Source organism: Giraffa tippelskirchi, chromosome 7 (genome assembly GCF_054371585.1).
Source record: "Giraffa tippelskirchi isolate mGirTip1 chromosome 7, T2T-mGirTip1v1.2.pri, whole genome shotgun sequence".
Taxonomy (NCBI): Eukaryota; Metazoa; Chordata; class Mammalia; order Artiodactyla; family Giraffidae; genus Giraffa; species Giraffa tippelskirchi.
The window spans coordinates 16,878,420-16,899,618 of NC_137281.1; the positions used below are offsets into that span (position 1 = coordinate 16,878,420).

At 45.5% G+C, this 21,199-nt stretch overlaps 1 long non-coding RNA gene and 1 pseudogene across 1 annotated transcript; both read right to left on the minus strand.

Moving 5' to 3' along the window:
* LOC145513722 (histo-blood group ABO system transferase pseudogene) lies at window positions 1-928 on the minus strand (annotated as a pseudogene).
* Window positions 929-2,884: 1,956 nt separating this feature from the next.
* LOC145515777 (uncharacterized) lies at window positions 2,885-21,098 on the minus strand. Its single transcript, XR_014060998.1, has 6 exons — window positions 20,572-21,098; window positions 14,916-15,113; window positions 14,239-14,497; window positions 13,907-14,068; window positions 12,197-12,313; window positions 2,885-7,416 (listed from the first exon to the last, which is right to left on the minus strand). It is a non-coding gene; the product is annotated as an uncharacterized LOC145515777 (long non-coding RNA).
* Window positions 21,099-21,199: the final 101 nt, after the last annotated feature.

The window sequence follows — 21,199 nt, forward strand, 5'->3', positions numbered from 1 at the left end:
TTAGGCTAGCTGAGAATGGCCCCTCTCTGAGCCATTCCTGGAAGCTTTGCTCATCAGTTTCATGGGTTTTTTCTTCTTCATGACCCTAAATCTATACCGATGTACAGCATGGACCAAATTCCGCACCTGATTTGGCTCCAAATAATTGAGTATTTGACTATCCCTCATGTACTCAGGGGAAAGGATCTTGGTGGGTTTGTGGTGAAGCAGGTATTTGTTTAGGTGGCTCTCATCATTTTGTGTGGCCTTGATGTGATTGGCCTGCTCAACCATCATCGCCTCATGGCAGGCCTTGGCAGGTCTGTAAACCTCTGGCACAGACCCCCCAAATAAGGCCCCTATGTAATAAAAGTCCCCCTTGTCTTCAGGAATATGGGCCTGTGACTGAGGCCGGCGTTCGTATTCAAAGTATTTCCGAGTCAATCCATAGAAGCTAGGACGGAGGGTGCCGAACAAGGAGGAGAGGATCTCCACGCCCACATCATCACTAAACTTCATGTCCACATTTACACACAAGGTAATCCACCTCCTGGTGGAAGCGCTGCTCAATAAAATTGCTGATCACCTCCGTGTGGTGCATGGAAATCTTCTGCAGCGGGCATACCTCTGGACCTTGAGGATGACCATCTGCCGTCCTTTCTGAAGGGAAATGCAAGGAACGTAGTCTGGCCGATCAGTGAAGATATAGTAGTTCACTCTGTGTCCCACCCTAGAGTACATCTCTGTCGTCTCCAGGAACAGCTTCAGGTGGAAAATGTATTTTTTTTACAACAAACACAGTTAATCCAATGGTGATGTTCTGAAGCCGAAACTGCTAATTCAGGATGTCAATGTTGAAAGTCCCATTCCAGATGATAGGAGCCAGCCAGGGCGTCACAAGAAGGACATCTTTCCTAGGTGGTACAAGCACATCTGGCGGATACACCATCCTTGATAATTTTACACTTCGTGGGGTGCGGTGTTCTTTAATAGTTATGCTTGCCTCAGTTAGGATGTTTTCCAGTTTCTGGATTCTGGGGTTCAGGTAACAATAGCCAAGAAAGGCCATGAAAACTGTTAGAAGAAAGTTCACTCAATGAAGCAAGCAGCATTTTTGTGTCCCAGCCAGTATTTGCAGTACCTAGGCCATGCATGCACGACAGAAGAATGTCACCTCTTGTCTTCTCCACGATATGAGGGCACTCCTCTCTCCTGACCTTCCTCCCTCAGTGTTCTCCCCAGGGCAGGGTGAGGCTGAACGGCCCCCACTCTCTCCTCACTACTCCAGCAGCGCAGTCTCCCTTGAGGCCTGACACCAGTGCAAGGGGGCACCTTGGCCCAAGGGCATTTTTGGGGGTGCCCTGTGGAGAAAGATGGGATCCTGGCAGGACCTCTATAGACTCAGTTTCTGTCTGAGGTGCTGTCAGAGTAACCAGGTGGCAGGAATTAGTCTACAGACTGCTGGAACTTAATGACCTGTGTGTAGGAGAGAAGTCTGGGCATGTGAAGCAGATTCAGGGCACTGGCTCAAGGCACTTCACTGAGTAGGTCAAGGACAGAGATTGTGATGAAAGCAGGGCAGAACAGTAGCCACCAGAGTGCCTGGCCAGGGGGTCAGGGCTTGTGCACTGGCTTACCATTGACACTTACTGTCCATGAGCTAAGCACCGGGTTTCCTAAAGTCTATTAAGTCAAGATCAGACTTGATAGACAAGAGTTTGAGCAAGCTCCGAGAGTTGATAATGGACAGGGAAGCCTGGCGTGCTGTGCTCTGTGGGGTTGCAAAGAGTCGGACACGACTGAGCAACTGAACTGAATTGAGACTAAAGCTTAGAGTTCAATTTTGTGAGCCTCAATTTATTTGGTCAATGACAAGAGAGAAAGAGCTCTAGACAATGTCAGGAAAACATTGTTAATTTAATCACACCAAATTAAAACTTGTGGGATGCAGCCCAAGCAGTGCTTAAGGGAATGTTGCTGATTAAAGTGCTCATATGAAAAAGGAAGTGAGCTTTAAAAACAAGGATTTAATTTTCAATTCTAAGATTAGAGAAAAGGAGAACAAATTAAATCCAAAGTAGAAATAAATAATAAAGGAGTAGAAATAGAAAGTATACCTTAAAGAAAATTAACAAAGTGGATATTTAAAAATATTGATAAAATTGATAAAACTCCAGCAAGTTGGATAAAGAAATAAAAAGGGAAAAGATCAAATAGCCAATATGAGGAATAAAGAAAGGAGCTTCACTACAGTTTTGACAGATAATTAAAAGGATAACAAGTGACTATAAACTCCTTTTGTTGATGAAAATTGCAGATCCAGATGAATTTTATCAAACATGTAAGGATGATACTTTAGTGTTATATAAACTCTTTCAGAGAGTATAGAAGGAGTAAACATTTTCTGACTCATTCTACAAGGCAAACATGACACTAATACCAAAGCCCAACAGTAAAGAAATTCAGTTTAATATCCCTCATGAACATAGACATTAAAAATCTTTAACAAAATTTTAGGAAATCGAATCCAACCAGAGAGCAAAGGTTGATCTAGAGGTACCAGTGGGATTTGTCCCAGGTTTGCAAGGTTGATTTAACACTCAAAAACCAATCAAAGCAATTCATCATATTAAGAAAATAAAGAAGGAAAGTCATGTGATTATCTTGAAACTGTGGGCAAGGTAATTGACAAAATGTAAGGGCCTCTTCAGAAAAATCTTTTGACAAAATAGGAATTGGAGGAAATTTCCTTTAAGTGATAAAATGCCTCTATTAATATAACAAACTTCATTTAATAGCATACTGAACACTTTCCTCTAAGACCAAGAAGATTATGTCTCTTTTCTCAATATTTTAGGTTGTAGCAAATAAAGATGGTAAGAAAAATAAAGGCATACAAAATAAAGAGGAGGAAATAGAACTACCTTTATTCATTGACAACATGATTGTGTAAATACAAAATACGAAGGACTCTGCAAAGAATCTACTAGAAGTAAAGAGTAAATTTAGTAAGGTTCCCGCATACAAGGTAAATACACAAAAATCAATTGTGTTTTCCACCAATGAATGACTGAAAATTAAAATTCAAAAGATAAAATTTATGATACCTTATAAAATATTTAGGAATAAATTATCCAATGTTGTATAATACCTATACACTGAAACTACAAAAGAGTCATTGGCAAATTTTTCTGTAAAGGGCCAGATAGTAAATATTACAGGCTTTACAGGTTACATCTTATTGTATCTTCTTCTGTTTTTCTTTTTTTTTTAAATTTAATAACTGTTAATACTATTCTCAGCTTAGTGGCATTACACATCCACATCCACATTTTACATCCACAAAAACGGGCTGTGGACAGAACATGGCTCATGGGCTATAATTTGTCAACCCCTACTACAAAACACTCTGAAAGAAAATTTAAAAGTCCTAAATATAAGAAAATGTATACCAATCTGGTAGAGTGGAAAAATTAATATTGTTATCAATTCTGATCATGATCCTGAAAGTGGATCTATAGGATTATTACAAGAGATACTGTGTCCTTGAGTTACAAGACTTTTCACCCAAGGTGAATCCTGCAATAAATCTGTCCTGCACCCAGGAGAAGACAGCTCACAGCTGCTTAGTTTGCTGCACGGCTCACTTAGCAGAGAGATGCCTGAGGGGTAATTCTGACAATTTCTGCTCTCTGTCCTTCTCTCTGGTGCTCCCAGAAGATTCTGAAGATACCAGAGCCCACTGTGGCCTGTGGGTACTTTGAGTTGAACCAATTCATACCTCCTACTATGGACTGCATGTGCTTATCAGATGTGTGCCATGGTGCTGAGTCCCCTAAGGACTATAAAAATGGTCACCCACAATGCCTACATGAAGAGGAGGCACCACAGTCAGGCAGAGAACACATGAGCTCTGAAATCAGACAGACTGAGTTCAAATCCTGGCTTCTCCACTAACATGCGTGTGAGCCGAGGAAGGTTCTAAGGGTTAAATGCTGTTTGCAATTTGTATACAAAAAGAATTGAAGAGAATCTGCCTGCCTGGAAAGTTATGTTGCAGGGTGCAGCGTCTATCTGGTCAGGTCAGGTCTGGGTGCCCCACCTCAGAAAACTCCCCAGCTTGGGATGCTGGGGCCTTGCTCCTTTCCAAGGAGAAGGCATGCCTGCTCCTGGGCTTGGAACAGTGATAGAGAGATCCCTCAAGGAGGCATGTCTGGTAGCCCTGAGCTACTAGCATGAAAAGTAGAGGGTGTGAGGCAAACTGTAGCGGGTGGTGGCACCTGAAAGGAAGAAGCTGGGGATGTAAGCCGCTCATCCATTCCTCCGCACCTTAGCACCCATTCTCTTGCAGCTATCCCAGGCCTCCTGGGCAATGACTGGAACAGAGCTGAACCCTGGTCCCCCAACCCCTATCTCTTTTACCCTGACTCCTTCCTGCAAGCCAGCCCTGACCCTGGCAGGATCCAGGTTGCTCTGGCACTTTGGCCTCTGGCATTGGCAGGCTCTGCTTGGCAGTGATCCTGGGAAAAGGGCTGGGGGACTCATAGGGACTGGTTGTTGAGCCTGGGTGTGGAGGAACCTGCAGACCTGGGGGTGACAGTTGTGCAGGCTCCGAGAGTTCACAGTCCTGAATAGTCCTCCAGACCACAGGGCGCATGTGGTGCCAAACACTTGCAAAGGGCTGACTTGAAGAGCTAAAACACTCCGCTGGGACCGGGCAGCTGGGCTTTGCCGTTTGCCCTCTAGCGCTTTTCCATCACTCCCCTTCACTGGAGGGCCCTTTCTCTGTCATGCATTCCAACACTGTGTCACAAGCATCAGACTGATCTGTGCATACTGTACCTTGGAGGAGCTGGTAGTGAGGAGAGCTCAAGTTGCGTACTACACTCTCAGGTTCAACTGCCCTGCATGGGCAACTTCCTTAGCAAGTTTCACTCCTTCCTATGCCAGCCCAGCTCGCCCTCCCCATTCCCCCTTCTGGCAGGGATCTCTGGAGCACCTGTGCCCTTCCTCCACCCTGTTCTCAGCAGGTTCTACCCAGATCCAGGGCTGTTACTTCCTCAAGTTTTCTATCACTCTGAAGAGGCCTCATCCTATCCGGCAGGCTCGGGGTTCCTCTCCAAGATCTTTCCCTTGGGATCCTGGTGGCAGTGGTCTGTGGTGGTTTAGTTGCCAAGTCGTGTCCGACTCTTGTGACCCCATGGACTGGAGCCTGCCAGACTCTTCTGTCCATGGGATTCTCCAGGCAGGACTACTGGAGTGGGTTGCCATTTCCTTCTCCAGGGGATCTTCCTGATCCAGGAATTGAACCCGGGTCTCCTGCTTTGCAGACAGATTCTTTTTTGTTTTTTTATTGGGCTGCACGGGGAGTCTTCTGTCTTCCCTGTGGTATGCAGGATCTTCAGTTGCAGCATGTGGGATCTAGTTCCCTGACCAGGGATTGAACCCAGGCCCCCTGCACTGGAACTTGGAGTCTTAGCCTCTGGATCACCAGGGAAGTCCCTGCAGACAGATTCTTTACCGACTGAGCTGTGTCCTGGTAAGACTCTCCAAGTGACAGTGCTGTGTGCTTACACCTCAAAGATGTGCGGCCACTCAAGAATAGTAAAGAGCCCTCCTCCAGGGCCAGAAGGATTCACCTTGCTTTGCTCCATGAGCAGGCCTGCCTGTATGAGGCCTGGGCCATCCAGTCCATCCCTAGATCCTTGCCTAAAGGAGATCAGGTTGATGGCACTAGGAGCTCACAGAAAAGGGACAGCGTAGGAGGATGATCAAACAGTGATCAAAAGGCAGGACTGTCAGGGAGGAGCCACCACAACAGGAGGAATAGCTTATCAGCATCTAGACCCCTTTGGGTGGTGGCAGCTTTGGGGTCACTGTGTTCATCCCAGACGCCAGTACCATGTCTGGGGCAGGCACCCAGCTTTGGAACTAGGCTTGGGAGAACACCCAGCACTACAGCTCACATTTTATAGGCTTAGACCTGGTATCTGTCAACCTACAGCACCCGCCACTGTGTTTAGAGCAACCAGGTTGTATGGAGTGAAAACTGTCCTGGGAGACCTTTCCTTCCTGCCTACAGTCAGAGCACCTGAGGCCCACTCTGCCCAGCGCATCTGTTCCTACTGAAGGAGACAGCAGCCTTGAGAACAAACTCGTGCCTGAGGCATGGCTGCTCCTGCTGAAGTCTGGGTCACCTGGGTGCCGGGCTGCTGGAACACAGCAGATGCAGTAGGAGGGGCTGGCATCATAACAGTGCTTGGAGATGCCTCTGTTCCCACCCAGTCAGACCACCTGGGACACACCTGACCAGAGGACATCCATGGTGCTGAAAGGTCCAACACCACACCTGTGTTGGAGGCCCTTTTGTTCCCACCTACAGTCAGAGCACCTGGCCACTACCTGTTCGGAACACATGTGTCCCAACAGGCAGGGACAGCACAATACCTATGGTGGAGGATGATCAAATAAATGACCAAAAGGCAGGACTACCAGAGGAGGGGGCACCCCATCAGCATCTAAGCCCCTTTAGGTAGTGGTAGCTTTGGGGTCATTGTACCTGTCCCCAGACGTACTTCCATCTTTGGGGCACCTGGTTCTCTTCCTACAAATGGACAGAGCACTTGGGGCCCATTGAGCCAATAAACACTTGCAGCCTCCTGTGAGACACCTAGGGCAGCCTGGCTGTTACTATCAGAGGAGCTGGCACTCAACTTGCGGCTGGAGTTAACTGCTGTTCATGAAACCAGTCAGAGCACGAGGGGCTCTCCAGTCCAGAATATAGGTGCTGCAGTGGGAGGAGACAGCATCATACCTGTGTTTGGAAACACTTCTGGTTCCACCAATACTCTGAGCACCTAAGGTACTGATGGCCAGAGCATGTCTGTTACAGCCCGAAGGGACAATGCCATACATTTTTAGGAAGATTCTTCTATTCTTGCCTTCAGTCAGAACACCTGGGGCCTAGCCAGCCAGAATACCCACTTTTGACTTTGTAGGAGCTGATACCACTGAGAAAACACCCATAATTCAGGCACGCTTGTTCCTGCCTAAATGTGCCTCTGAGGTGGGCAGAGTCAACAGCAGCTTGCCTTTGAGGCGTCCTCGTCACCCGCCCAGGTCTTCACTGGAGATGCAAAGTGTTGAATCACCAACCTATTCATTTTCTTCTAGTGAAAGAGCCAGGAACTCAACAACCAAGAGGCCAAAGCTTCCTCTGGAAAAGGCAGATGACCAATGTCCACCATGAGCAAACCTCCCTCTGCTGGGAAGAGGCTCAGCACAGACCATGCCAGTGATGATGGCAATTACATGGAACCGGCTCTTTTTCCTCCTGCAGAAAGCTAAGGCTCATTGCCTCCAGGGGCTTTTGAACAAGCCATAAGGTATGAGTTCAGATGAGGCAGATCAGAGGTCAATTCTGGCTTGAGAAGTTCACTGGGGAGAGAAGAGAGAGATCTGTAAGTTTCAACTATACTGCATCCCACTGTTAGCCTGGAAGACCCAAGCCCTGGGCCAGTTTTCCTCTAGTCTTGATACTGGTGAGACAACCCCTTCCCCTGCTGCCTACAGCTGTCCCCTTTCCCTTTACCCATTTTCCTTCATGGTTCTCCCACCTTTCTTTTCAGATTAAATATAGAAAGCCTTCTTTTAAAAATTATTTTTTTAATAGGAGTATAATGCTTTATAATGTTGTGTTGGTTTCCATTGTGCAACTATGTGAATCAATTATTAAGTGTATACTTATCCCCTCCCTCTTGTGCCTCCCTCACTCCCACCCCCATCCCACCACTAGGTCATCACAGAGCACCAAGCTGCGTGAAGCCTCCTTCATGTTAATTTATCCCACGTCTACGAGTCTTTGTTCTTTGGCTCGTCTGTGGAAGAACTGACTTGTATGAGTAACAACAGGTGGAGCCTGACTTAACTTTTCCAAGTTTTCTGGGACTCAGCAAATATAGCTACATTTATGACTTAATGTGCTGACTTCTGAAGTCCCAAGGGGAAGACAGGGTGACTCACCCTTGCTTCTTTCCTCTAGGCTTTTCCCTAACATCTGGCCTGTTTGCCAGATCATCCCCGCTGTGTGCAAAGCACACTTTACAATTCCAGTCTTTTTAAAACGTTTGAATATCTCTTTTGTATCTTTTTCTTTAAATTAGACTTAGGCCAGGCATTCTACCACATTCACATTTCGCTCAGAGAGGATGAGCTTGGCATTTACCTTCTTGGGCCTGGAAGAACAATGGAAGAAGGAATTCATGCCACTCAGTAATTACTGAAAATATTAAGTCTAGGATAAAATATGTGACTCATCAATGATTTTTGGCCACTGGAACTATGGAAACAAACTAGGGAGGAATTCATAGAAGGGGAAGATAAGAACGGAGAATATAGAAGGATGATGGAATCCTCAGTGCATATGGTTGAGATTGTTGGCTCTGTGCACGGGGGTAAATGCTGACATCCTCACCTCAGATCATCACAAAAACCAGATTCTAGAAGGATCCAAGATACCAGATATTAAAAATGAAGTTATGAATGTTTTAGGACAAAATGTAAGAGACTCTGATTATAGCCTTGGGATATGAAGGAGTTCCTTTTTAAAACAGTTTTTCAGTTTTCAATTGAAGGATAATTGTTTTACAATATTGTGTTGGTTTCTGCCACACAACAGCAAGAAGCCACGGGTGTGTGTCTGTCCCCTCCCTCTTGAACCTCCCTCCCACCTCCCACCTCCCACCCAACCCTCTAGGTTGTCACAGAGCACTAACTTGAGATCCCTGTCTTATACACAAATTCCCACTGGTGATCTATTTCACATATGCTAGTGTGTATGTCTCCATGGTACTCTGTCCAGGAGTTCTTTAAAAAAATTTTTTTTAATTTATTTACTTTTTGTTGTTGTTGGTGGTGCCTTGAGCAGCATATGGGATGTTAGTTCCCTGACCAGGGATCAAGCCTGAGCCCCCTGCACTGTAAGCGCAGAGCCTTAACCACTGGACCACTTCAGGGAAGTCCTGAAGGAGTTCTGAAGAATAAAAAGATCATAAAATAAACCAAGAAATAAAATTTAACCAAAACAAAAACCTTTTATTTAAAAACCACGTGTTGTTGTTGTTTAGTGGCTAAGTTGTATCTAACTCTTTTGTGACCCCCGTGGACTATAATCCTCTGTCCATGGAATTTCCCAGGCAAGTATACTGGAGTGGGTTGCTATTTCCTTCTCCAGGGGATCTTCTCAACCCAGGGATCGAACGTGTGTCTCCTGCATTGGCAGATGGATTCTTTACCACTGAGCCACTAGGGAAGCCCTTTAAAACCCATACACAAAACTAAAAGACAAAGCATAGACTTAAAACTACTTCTCAAAAAAGATATAATTCAAAAGATGAAAAAGCAGGGCACAGATCAGGGGAAATATTTGTAAAATATATATCTAACAAAGGACTGGTATGAATAAGCATATGAAAAGATGTCCAACATCACTTATCATTATGGAAATTCAAACTAAAATCAGAATGAGCTATTTCACACCTATTAGGATGGCTATAATCAATGAAGCAGAAAATAACAAATGGTGGCAAAAATGTGGAGAAATTGAAGACACACTGAAGCGACTTAGCAGCAGCAGCAGAGTGACTTTCACTTTCACTTTGTTTCAGCAGTTTCATTCCTAGATATATACTCAAAACAACTGAAAGCCAGGACTTAAACAGGTATTTGTACACCCATGTTCATGTGGTAGTATTCACAACAACCAAAAGGTGGAAGCAACCCATGTCCATCAACTGATGAATGGATAAACAAAATGTGGCATGTACATCCAATGGGATATTATTCCGTCTCAAAAAGAAATTCTGATACATGCTACAATATAGATGAACCTTGAACACCGCATGCTAAGTGAAATAAGCCAGACAGAAAGACAAATATTGTATAATTCTACTTATACGAGGTAGCTAGAATAGGTGAATTCGTAGACAAAGTAGAAAGTGGTTACCATGGGCTTGAGGGAGTAATGGGGAACTATTGTTTAGCAGGGACACAGTTTCTGTTTGGGATGATGAAAAAACTCTAAAGATGGACAGTGGTAATGGTTGTACAACAATGTGAATGCACTAAGTGTGTTATGATTTGTTAAAATGATAAATTTTGTTATTAACATGTTAGATATATGTTAGTACAATTTTTAGAAAGCTTGATGGTAAACGAGAGAATCCAAATACCAAAACCCACATATTCTATGATTCCATTTACATGAAATGTCCAGAATTGCTAAATCCATAGAGGTTTTCATCAAGAAAGTGTGTTAGTGTTTTTTTTTTTGGGTCAGGGGGACATCAGGACATTGGGAGGTAGTAGGGGTACAAGGTTTCTTTGGGTGATGAAAATGTTCTAAAACTGATTCTGGTGATATTTGTGCATCTGTGGATACCCTTATAGCCCTTGAATTCTACACTTTAATGGGTGAATTGTATGGTACATGAGTTATATCTTTAAAAAGCTATGACAAAAATCAATGTAATTCATCATGCTCAGAAATTAAAGGAGGAAAGCCATGGAATCATCTCAATAGCTGTGGACAAATTAACTAAGTTTAACATTCCTTTCAAAAAATCTTTTAACAAAGTTGGAATTTGTAGTGAATTTCCTTCCTATGGTAACGTGTACATCAAAACAAAGCATAACAACCTCAAGTAACAGCATACTGCTCACATTTCCCCAGAGACCAGAACTGGAAAATGATGTTCATTGTCTATTACATTTTACTGGAGGTTGTGGCAAATGTAGCATGTACGAAAAGTAAATAAAATCATACAGATTAAAAAATAAGAAGTAAAATTGCCTTAGATTCAGAGAAGTCATGATTGTGTACATGGAAAATCTTATGGAATCTAAAAAGAAACCAGAGGAAGAAAGGTGTGAATTTAGCAAAGCTCTGGCATAGAAGATATGCTGCTGCTGCTAAGTCGCTTCAGTCGTGTCCGACTCTGTGCGACCCCATAGACGGCAGCCCACCAGGCTCCCCAGTCCCTGGGATTCTCCAGGCAAGAATACTGGAGTGGGTTGCCATTTCCTTCTCCAAGTAGAAGATATATATATACATAAATAAAACATTTTTTTCTGCCTACTACCATATGCCAGTCAGTTCAGTCACTCAGTCATGTCTGACTCTTTGCGACCCCATGGATCGCAGCACGCCAGGCCTCCCTGTTCATCACCAACTCCCGGAGTTTACCCAAACTCATATCCATCGAGTCGGTGATGCTATCCAGCCATCTCATCCTCTGTCGTCCCCTTCTCCTCCTGCCCCCAATCCTTCCCAGCATCAGGGTCTTTTCCAATGAGTCAGCTCTTTGCATGAGAGTCCCTTGGACTGCAAGGAGATCCAATCAATCCATCCTAAAGGAGATCAATCCTGGGTGTTCATTGGAAGGACTGATGTTGAAGCTGAAACTCCAATACTTTGGCCACCTCATGCGAAGGGTTGACTCATTGGAAAAGACCCTAATGCTGGGTAGGATTGGGGGCAGGAGGAGAAGGGGACAACAGAGGATGAGATGGTTGGATGGCATCACTGACTTGATGGACATGGGTTTGGGTAGACTCCGGGAGTTGGTGATGGACAGAGAGGCCTGGGGTGCTGCAATTCATGAGGTCGCAAAGAGTCGGACACCACTGAGCGACTGAACTGAACTTACTAACGTGTGAGATGAGTGCAATTGTGCGGTAGTTTGAGCATTCTTGGGTATTGCCTTTCCATGGGATTGGAATGAAAACTGACCTTTTCCAGTCCTATGGCCACTGCTGAGTTTTCCAAATTTGCTGGCATATTGTGTGCAGCACTTTCACAGCATTATCTTTGAGGATTTGAAATAGCTCAACTGGAATTCCATCACCTCCACTAGCTTTGTTCGTAGTGATGCTTTCTAAGGCCCACTTGACTTCACATTCCAGGATGTCTGGCTCTAGGTGAGTGATCACACCATCGTGATTATTTGGGTCATGAAGATCTTTTTTTTGCCATATGCCAGTACATGTATGCGTTTGTGTTATCTGTATGTACATGAGTGTGTGTGGGCTAGCGGAGTGGAATATTGGTAAGCTGTCAATTCTGATCATGACTCTGAAAGCTGGGCTATTATATTATTCAAAAAGATATTGGTACCCTTTGGGCATAAGACTTTTCAGCCAGGGTGAACCCTGCACTCACCTGATATTCATCTCCTGTTCTTGCACCTGGAAGAAAAATCACTCACAGACAGCTGTGTGGTCTGCAGCAAGACAGCAAGACTCAATCATCTGATGGTGCTATGCTGACAATTGGTGCCTGCAAATATAAAGGTAAGGAAGAGAAATTCAAAGGCATGCGGATTAAAACAGAAGAAATTAAAATGACTTTAATTGTATGAATGCAATTCATAGAAAACCTTCTTGTGGGTGTAGAAAATCCTAAAGAATCAAAGAAGAAGCTATCAAGTCAAAAGAGAATTTACCAAGGTCTCAGTATGCAAATCAATATATTTTAAAATGTGTTTTCTGTATACCATCAAAGAACTACTGAAAGCTAAAATTGAAAAGATATAGTATTTGCAAATCTCATAAATTTCTTGAAGATAAATTAACAAAATCTCTGCAAGATCTAGTTATAGAAGACTACAAAACAGTGGTTGCAAATTTTCTCTTCAAGGGCAAGATAGTGAATATTATAGGTTTTGTGAGTCACTTATGGTCTCTTTCAAATATTCTTTCATTTTTTAAAACCTCTTTAAAAATGTTAGCACTATACTTAGTCATTGGCTTTGTAAAAACAAAGGGGACCTAATTGAGCCTATAGGTCATAGCTTGTGGACACTGCTACAAAACATTGCTGAGAGAAATATATACACACACACACACACATATATATCATGGGGCTATGCTGTGCTTAGTCTCTCAGTCATGTCTGACTCTTTGCGACCCCGTGGACTGCAGCACGCCTGGCTTCTCTGTCCATGGGGATTGTCCAGGAGAGAATACTGGAGTGAGTTGCCATGCCCTCCCCTCCAGGGAAGCTTCCCAACCCAGGTCTCTGTACTGCAGGCGGATTCTTCACTGACTGAGCCACCAGGGAAGCTCCCATATATCATGGTACTCTACTGTAAAAGTTAATATTGATCAATTATAAATTTTGGCCAGAACCCTGAACAACAAGAGATACTGGTGCCCCAAGGCTTTTAGGGCAAGATGGACCCTGGACCCACCTCATGTACCATCTCCTGTCCTTGGCCTTAGAAGAGGACAGGTCACAGAGAACTTCACAGTTTGCAGAGCACTCATTCAGAAATGTCCTAAGGAAAGGTGCCAACAACAATGATGCCAGCTCTACATTTCTGAGGAGACCGAGGCTCCCTTGTAGCCAATGGTGACATCTGAGTTGAACTAAAAGAAAGAAAGACTTCCTAGTAGACTCTGTGTGTGTGTGTGTGTATTCAGTCATGTCTGACTCCTTGAGACCCCATGGACTGTAGCCCGCCAGGCTCCTCTGTCCATGGGATTTTCCAGGCAAGAATATTGGAATGGGTTGCCATTTCCTGTTCCAGGGGATCTTCCCGGCCCAGGGATTGAACCCATGTCTCTTGTGTCTCCTGCATTGGCAGGTGGATTCTTCACAACTGAACCACCTGGGAAGCCCAGTAGAGAGTGTGTGTGCTCATTACATTAATAAGTGTGCCTTGGGGCTAACACTCCTAAGGGTTATGAAAAAATGATTACACAAGAGGCCTCCATGAGGGCACCACAGCCTGGCCACTCCAGCTGTGTGAGTGAAGAAAGTTATAGAACTAAATGCTGTTTTACTAAATCTGTAAAAACAAGCAAAGAAACCCTGCTTCCCAGAAAGGAATGCTGTGTCATTCAGGTGGGTCAGAACTCAGTTCCTCACCTCGGACACCCCGAAAGCCTAGCTGGTGAGGCTCCAGGCTCAAGTCTCTCCAGGGCAGCCTCAGAGAAGTTTCCTGACTCCAGGATTTCGGGAGTTGACTTCAGAGGAGGGAAGAGAACAGGGTGCAGGACAAGGAGAGCAAAATGATGGCATCAGTGGCAACTGCCAAAAAGAGAAAGGCTCCAGCTTCTTGTGCCCCATTGCACTCTGGCGTCTCCTCCCTCAGCACCTGTCCTGCAGAGAAGCCTCCCTGGCCCTCTGGGTGTGTAGTCACCCCAGGAGACAGAGCAGCCCTCCTACCCTCCGCCATTGGGCTTCTCATCCTCACCTACCCCAGTGAGCTGGGTCGCCACCTGGATCTGGGCTGCTTCTCAGACTCGGGGGCAGCTTCTGCTTTCCCCGGTGACCCCGGAGAAAGAGCTGCAGGAAGCCCCGCCACTGACTACAGAAGCCACTGTCCCCAGACCAGAAGCTACGGACCTGCGGACCCGCGCACTGACGCAGGATGAACGGACGGTGGCCTGAACGGTTCCTACGGTTCCTCCGGGTGCGCGGGCACTTCTGAGTCTGCACACCCGCAACACTTCGTACCTGCGCAGAGTTCCACAGGGGCAGAGACCGGTTGGGGTTGGGCCGTTGGGCCGTTGGACCTCGCCCTTTGCCCTTTGTCGCTACTGCATGCCCTTCCCTCGCGCACCTTTCTCTGTCACGTGTCACAGGGGTGTTACCCTCGTTGTCGACCTCTCTGAGCTTCCCAGCCCGCTCAGAGGATCCCTCAGCACGCAAACTTCCCTTCATGGGCAATGTCCTCAACTAGCTCCACACCCCGCTCCCCACAACCACGCCCCGCCCCCCCCCCCCCGGCCCCCGCATCCCCCTGTCTGATCTGAATAAATCTCCTCCACCTGGGCTGTTGACTGAGATTACCACCCCAGTTTGACATCACAGCTAAGAGGCTAAGCGAAGACCTGATCTGGCAGGCTGAGTGCTCCTCTCTGCGGATCCATACCTTGGTGTGGTGTGTGTGTCTGATCTTCCGGTCTCAGAAGCCATCACTGTCTGCTTGCTCTTCCAAGATGTTCCTCCCCTCAGGAACATTGAAGACTCCTCCTGCAGGGTGCAGAATGGCTCTTGAGCAGGTCTCTGTGAAGCCTAGGCCATCCAGTCAGCCCTAGATCTCTGCCTGAAGGAAACGGAACTGAACACCCTAGAAGAGAAGGGCCAAGGAGGACACAAAATAGCATAGGACAGATGATCAGAGAAGGGCTCTTGCCCTGGCCCAAAGCATTGGGGGTGTACCAGCACCATGCAGGGCCCTGGAGGCTAAGAGGATCCTCATCCGCTTCTGGTAGAGCCCTGGGCTTCCTAAGGGAAACCTCCATTCCCAGAGCCCAGAAGATAAGTTGAGTAAGAAAGTGAAGACAGGGACTTCCTTGCTCATCTAGTGGTTAAGAATCCACCTTGCAATGCACGGGCTGCGAGTTTGATCCCTGGTCAGAGAACTGAGAGCCAAGGTGTGGTGAGGCAAACTCAGCTGCGTGCTGCAACTGCTGAACCCAGGCTCCGAAGTGAAAGATCCTGCATGATGCAAGGAGGATCCTGCGTGCCTCAACTAAGACCAGATGCAGCCATATAAGAAAAAAAAAAAAAAGTGAAAACACCTTCTATTAGCCCATCACCAGAGGCCATCTCTTGCTCTTACAGCCCTGCTGGAGACTTTCTCTGTCTTTGGAGGACTGATATGGGTGCAGCAGGGCTGTCTGGCCCACTCTTATCCTGCCCCTGCTGCCAAAGAGGTCAGCAAAGAAAGAGCTTGATGAAGGCCGTACATCCAGATGTCCAGCCTCTCTGAAGTCAGAGAAGACACAGGGAGGAAAACTTCCAGATACTCCATCCAAAAAAATCTCTCTACCCGCATCTGCCAGTTTTAGGCACTGTACACAAAAATTCCGACACCGCTGCTGCTCCCACTGCCACTGTTTTTGGAAGAAGGAGCACTGCCTCTCCCTCCCAGGTTCCCTGCATACTCATTGGTGAGGCCCTAGGCTTTTAGGAGAAGGTTGAGCTCCAATAGAACCACATGATGTCTGGGGATAAATCTGAGGCCACTGCAGACTGCAGTGCCACCCTGCCTGCCTGTTCTCTCTTCCTTTCAGTAGCAACTGCAGACACTCCTGCCGTTGGTCACTTCCACTTTGCAGATTCTAGCTACTGCCTTATTATGAGACACTGACTTACTGTCCCAACTGCCAGGCTCCCATCTGTCTGCCCCTGTACCTGTCCTCACACAAAATACTGATCATGAAATGAGATGCCTAAATCCTCTCATTTTACTTTTCCTGTTGAATCTCTTTTCCCCTTAAGGATAATACTTTAAAATAATAATAATAAGACAAACCACTCAGTATAAAATGGACAAAACATTTGAATGATCTCTTTCCAAAAGGTGATTCACAAATGTTCAATAAACCCTTTAAAAAATTACTCAACACCATTAGTCATCAGGGAAATTAAAATTAAACCACAGTGAGAGATACCATTACACAACCATCAGAAAGGATAAAGGTTACAAGTTGGATAGCTCCAAATGTGCTCTGGGGTGTGGAGCAGCTGAAACCCTTCTCACTTCTAATCAGAATATAAAATGGTACAACCACTTTGAAAAAAAATTTGTGCAGTTTCTCATAAAACTAAACATACACCTATTCTGACACCACAATTTCACATCTAATAATGTAACCAAAAGAAATGAAAACATGTGTACACAAAAATGCTTGCACTTTTGCAAGGAGCTTTATTTGTAATAAACAAAATCCGGAAATACCTCTGGTGACAACCCACAAGCGTATAGAAAAGCAAATCACAAAGAATTCATACTGCTCAACTATCAAGGAAAGAACTCCTGATAACAGGCAACAAACAACAGGGATGAATCAAAACAACAGTTTACTGAATGGAAGAAGCCTTACGTAAGAGTCCATACTGCATGTCCCCATTCATGTGGAAATCTAGAGTGGCTAAAACTAACCTAAACCGCAGCAGTTCCTAAAGGACTAGGGCAGGAGGGGTTGACTGAACCCAGAGACACAGCAGTGAGCAGATCAGGGAACTGCCAGCCATGGGGAGCCAGGGCAGCCCACCCATGAGTGATCCTCTCCAAGGGCTGAACTGCTCTTTCTCTGTGCTGACCTGCCTGCTGGTAGGGGGAGGTGTGTGTGTGTGTGTGTGTGTGTCTGATTGGCCCGGCCAGGATCAGATTCCCAAAGTCCAGACATGGGTCCTAGGAGTTGCAGTTCTCATGGTCCATGAAATTTTGATTAGAGGGTGTTGGCTTTTCTCTAAAAAGAGTCTGTGGCTCTTGCCTGTATAGTCATTCACCAAGTCTTTCATCCACTCAAGATTGCCTGCTGACTTGCTTCTTTCTTGCCTTGTTTTTCCCTGCTTTCCATATTCCTATTCTCTGCTACACCTCTACATTAACATTATTAACTTTATTGTCTCAATAATTTTGTTAATGTTTGAAAACTTTTATAGCAGTTATGAAGAAAATTTAGCCTTCTCTGCCATGACAATGGTCAATTTCATCTGTGTAATAAAAATATACTCATGAAACAATGACTTTAGCAATGACTTTAGGATGATACTCCTTACTCTTGCTTCAATTTTTCCAGTTAAGTCTTTGAGGTAAAATGTATATAAAATAAAATGTAGATATTTTAAACATAGAGTACGGTAAATTTTGACAAATATACTCACTGGGATAAATAACAGAGTAATTAAGATACAGATCTAGTAATGTTTCATTTTCTTAAAAATTCTCTTTTGCCCTTTTGCTATCAGTCCCTCCACATATCTAGCTCGCCAAATGGATTGATCTGATGCCTGACATTATAGTTTTTCCATTTCCATTTCATGCAAATAGAAGCATATGTTAGGTAGCCTTCTGTGTGCCTCTCTTTTGGGTCAGTGTAACAATTTTTAGATCAATCTAAGTTGTTACCTAAGTCCATCATTCATTCCATTTTATTTTATACTGGTGACTCATTGTATGGATACACCAGAGTTTTTTTATCCATTTTCCTGGGAGGAGGGACCAACTGCCACAGGGTCTGTGAGGAGTCCCAGCACTGGCATCACAAAGCAGATTATAGAAAGGAAAGTTGGGAGGCCAACAATAATAACTAAAAAATTAACATGACAACTTTAGAGGTTTCTTGTAACCTCACTTTTGTGAGGTGTTTTCCTTTGCATTATTTTGTGCTTGTTTGCACAAAAAATTCAGTTTAGGAATTTCCTCTTTGATCTGGAGGTTGTTCATGAGTGTTTAAAAATTTCCAACTGTGTGGATCACAACAAACTGTGGAAAATTCTAAAGTGCTGGGAATACCAAACCACCTTATCTGCCTCCTGAGAAACCTGTATGCAGGTCAAGAAGCAACAGTTAGAACTGGACATGGAACAACAGACTAGCTCAAAATTGTGATGGAAGTATGTCAAGGCTGTATATTGTCACCCTGCCTATTTAACTTATATACAGAGTACATCATGCCAAATACCAGGCTGGATGAATCACAAGCTGGAATCAAGATGGCTGGGAGAACTATCAACAACCTTAGATATTCAGATGACACCACTCTAATGGCAGAAAGTAAAGAGAACTAAAGAGCCTCTTGATGAGGGTGTAAGAAGAGAGTAAAAAAGCTGGCTTAAAACTCAGCATTCAAAAAACCAAGATCATGGCATCTGGTCCCATCACTTCAAGGCAAATAGAAGGAGGAAAAGTGGAAGCAGTGACAGATTTTGTGATCTTGGGCTCCAAAATCTCTGTGGAGGGTGACTGCAGCCATGAAATTAAAAGACACTTGCTTCTTGGAAGAAAAGCTATGCCAAACCTAGACAGAGTATTAAAAAGGAGAGACATCACTTTTCTGACAAAGGTCTGTCTAGTCAAAGCTATGGTAGTCATGTACAGATGTGAGAGTTGGACCATAAAGAAGGCTGAGTGTGGAAGAATTGATGCTTTCAAAATATGGTGCTAGAGAAGACTCTTCAGAGTCCCTTGAATAGCAAAGAGATCAAAGCAGTCAATCCTAAAGGAAATCAACTTTGAATATTCATTGGAAGGACTGATGCTGAAGCTGAAGCTCCTGATACTTCGGCCACCCGGTGGGAAGAGCCAACTCATTGGAAAAGACCCTGATGCTGGGAAAGATTGAGGGCAGGAGGTAAAGGGGGCAACAGAGAATGAGATGCTTGTATAGCACCACCACCACCAAAAAAACAAAACAAAACAGTAGCAGTGACAGCAGTAGAGGCATGGGGATTTTTGTTTACAGAGCCAACAAGTGGCAGATGTGGGAGAAAAGTTCCTTCCTAACAAAGCATCTGGAAGCTTTACTCCCTGTGTCTTCTTCTGACTTCAGGGAGGTGGGAGAGCTGGGTGGCCTTCACCAAAACTTTTTAAAATACCTCTTTAGCAGTATGGGCAGGATGTATGCGTGCTCAGTTGCGTCTAACTCTTTGCAACCCCATGAACTGTAGCCCACCAGGCTCCTCTTTCCATGGGATTATTCCAGCAAGAATACTGGAGTGGGTTGCCATTCCCTTCTCCAGGGGATCTTCCCGACCCAGGAATTGAACAAGCATCTCCTGAGTATCCTGGGTTGCAGGCAGATTCTTTACCACTGAGCCACCTGGGAAGCTGAGAGTGGGCCAAACAGCCCTGCTACATTCAGATTGTTACTGACTAGGGTTCTTGGTCTTCTTCAACCAATAGAAATTGACTAGAGGCCAGACAAGTAATTCAGGCAAGGCTTTACTGGGGCTACCGCTGTAGCAGAGGGGAGTGAGAACAAACAGCAGTTTCCCTTGCTTGCTTGCTTGCTCCCTGAATTTGTCCCTTATATAGGGTGCAGGGGACCTGGGTTCAATCCTTGGATGGGGAAGATTCCCTGGAGAAGGGAATGGCTACCCATTCCAGTATTCTTGCCTAGAGAATTCCACGGACAGAGGAGCGTGGCAGGGTGCAGTCCATGGAGTCGCAAAGGACACAACTGAGCAACTAACACTTTCAGTTTCACTAAGGCTGTGTCCAGGGGTTGGGCCAGAGGGGTGGATAGGTGTTTTACCCACTGCTTAGGTGGTGCAGTACCCTGCTTTTGCTACCGACTCCCTGCTTTTGTTCCAGGCTCTTCAAAAGTGGGGAATTTTTTTGGCTTTCTTTTTATCTTTTGCCGCGAATTTGTCCCAAAGGTGCATGCATGAAGTTGTTTTTAGTCCCATACTGTTTCTTTGTATTTTGTTGCTTGAAGAGAGCTGTGTCTAGGTTCAAGCGTTTCAGCAAAGAATCCCAGGTCCTAGCCTGTCTCAAGATCAGTTCTCTAAAGGAGAGGGGAAGCCTCCAGCAGGGCTGTAAGAGCTGGGGATGGCATGACCTTTGGTGATGGGCTCAGAGAAGATGTTTTCACTTTCTTACTCAGTGTCTTCTGGGCGCTGGAAATGGAGGTTTCTCTTAGGAGGTGCAGGACTCTACCAGAGAGAAGTGGTCTCCAGTCTCCAAGGACTTAGATGCTGATGGTACTCCTCCTGCTGTGGGGCAGGGACCCTTCTCTCACCAAGCTTCTCTGTCATTTTTCATTCTCCTCCTTATCCACCCCTTTCCTCACCTATCCCAGGGCTCTCAGGTCATTCTCGTTTGGACAAGATCTGGAAGGGTGACTGGATTGCAAAGACTTCACCTGCTAGGTGGCAAACAGGAGAGGATTTGCGCCTTTCTGAAAGGATCTTTATCCTTCCCGTGTGACTGAACATGTGGCGGTTGCAAGTAGACAGCGGCTGCTTCTTCTGAGAGACCCGCCCACCTGGACCCGGAGGAAAGGACCCCAGACAGGAGCGCTGAGGCTGTGGAATCGGACACGGCCTCCTAGGGGCGTTGTAACACCAAGAGGTGAAGACCTGACATCGCCATAGAGGAGTCTGCAAGCAGAGCCGGAGTGAGAGACAGGGACGGGGTGGGGGTGGCGGTGGGGGGGTTGATCCAGGCCAGATGCGGAAACACCGGTGAGCAGTGAGAGGAGGCGGGGAGCGAGGTTGGCTAAAGAAATTGCCCTGAAGAGCACTGTGGCTGCCGGCAAATCCCTGGAGTGGAACAGAGAACTGCGAGAGGTTTCCTAGCTTCAGACTCCTTCGCGGCGAAGCACGCGACGTCAGTCCAACGCTTATGAGACACCACTGGACCGCGCGACAGAGAGCGCGCGCGAGCAAAGCACACACGAGCCACGGGCTCGCAGAAAA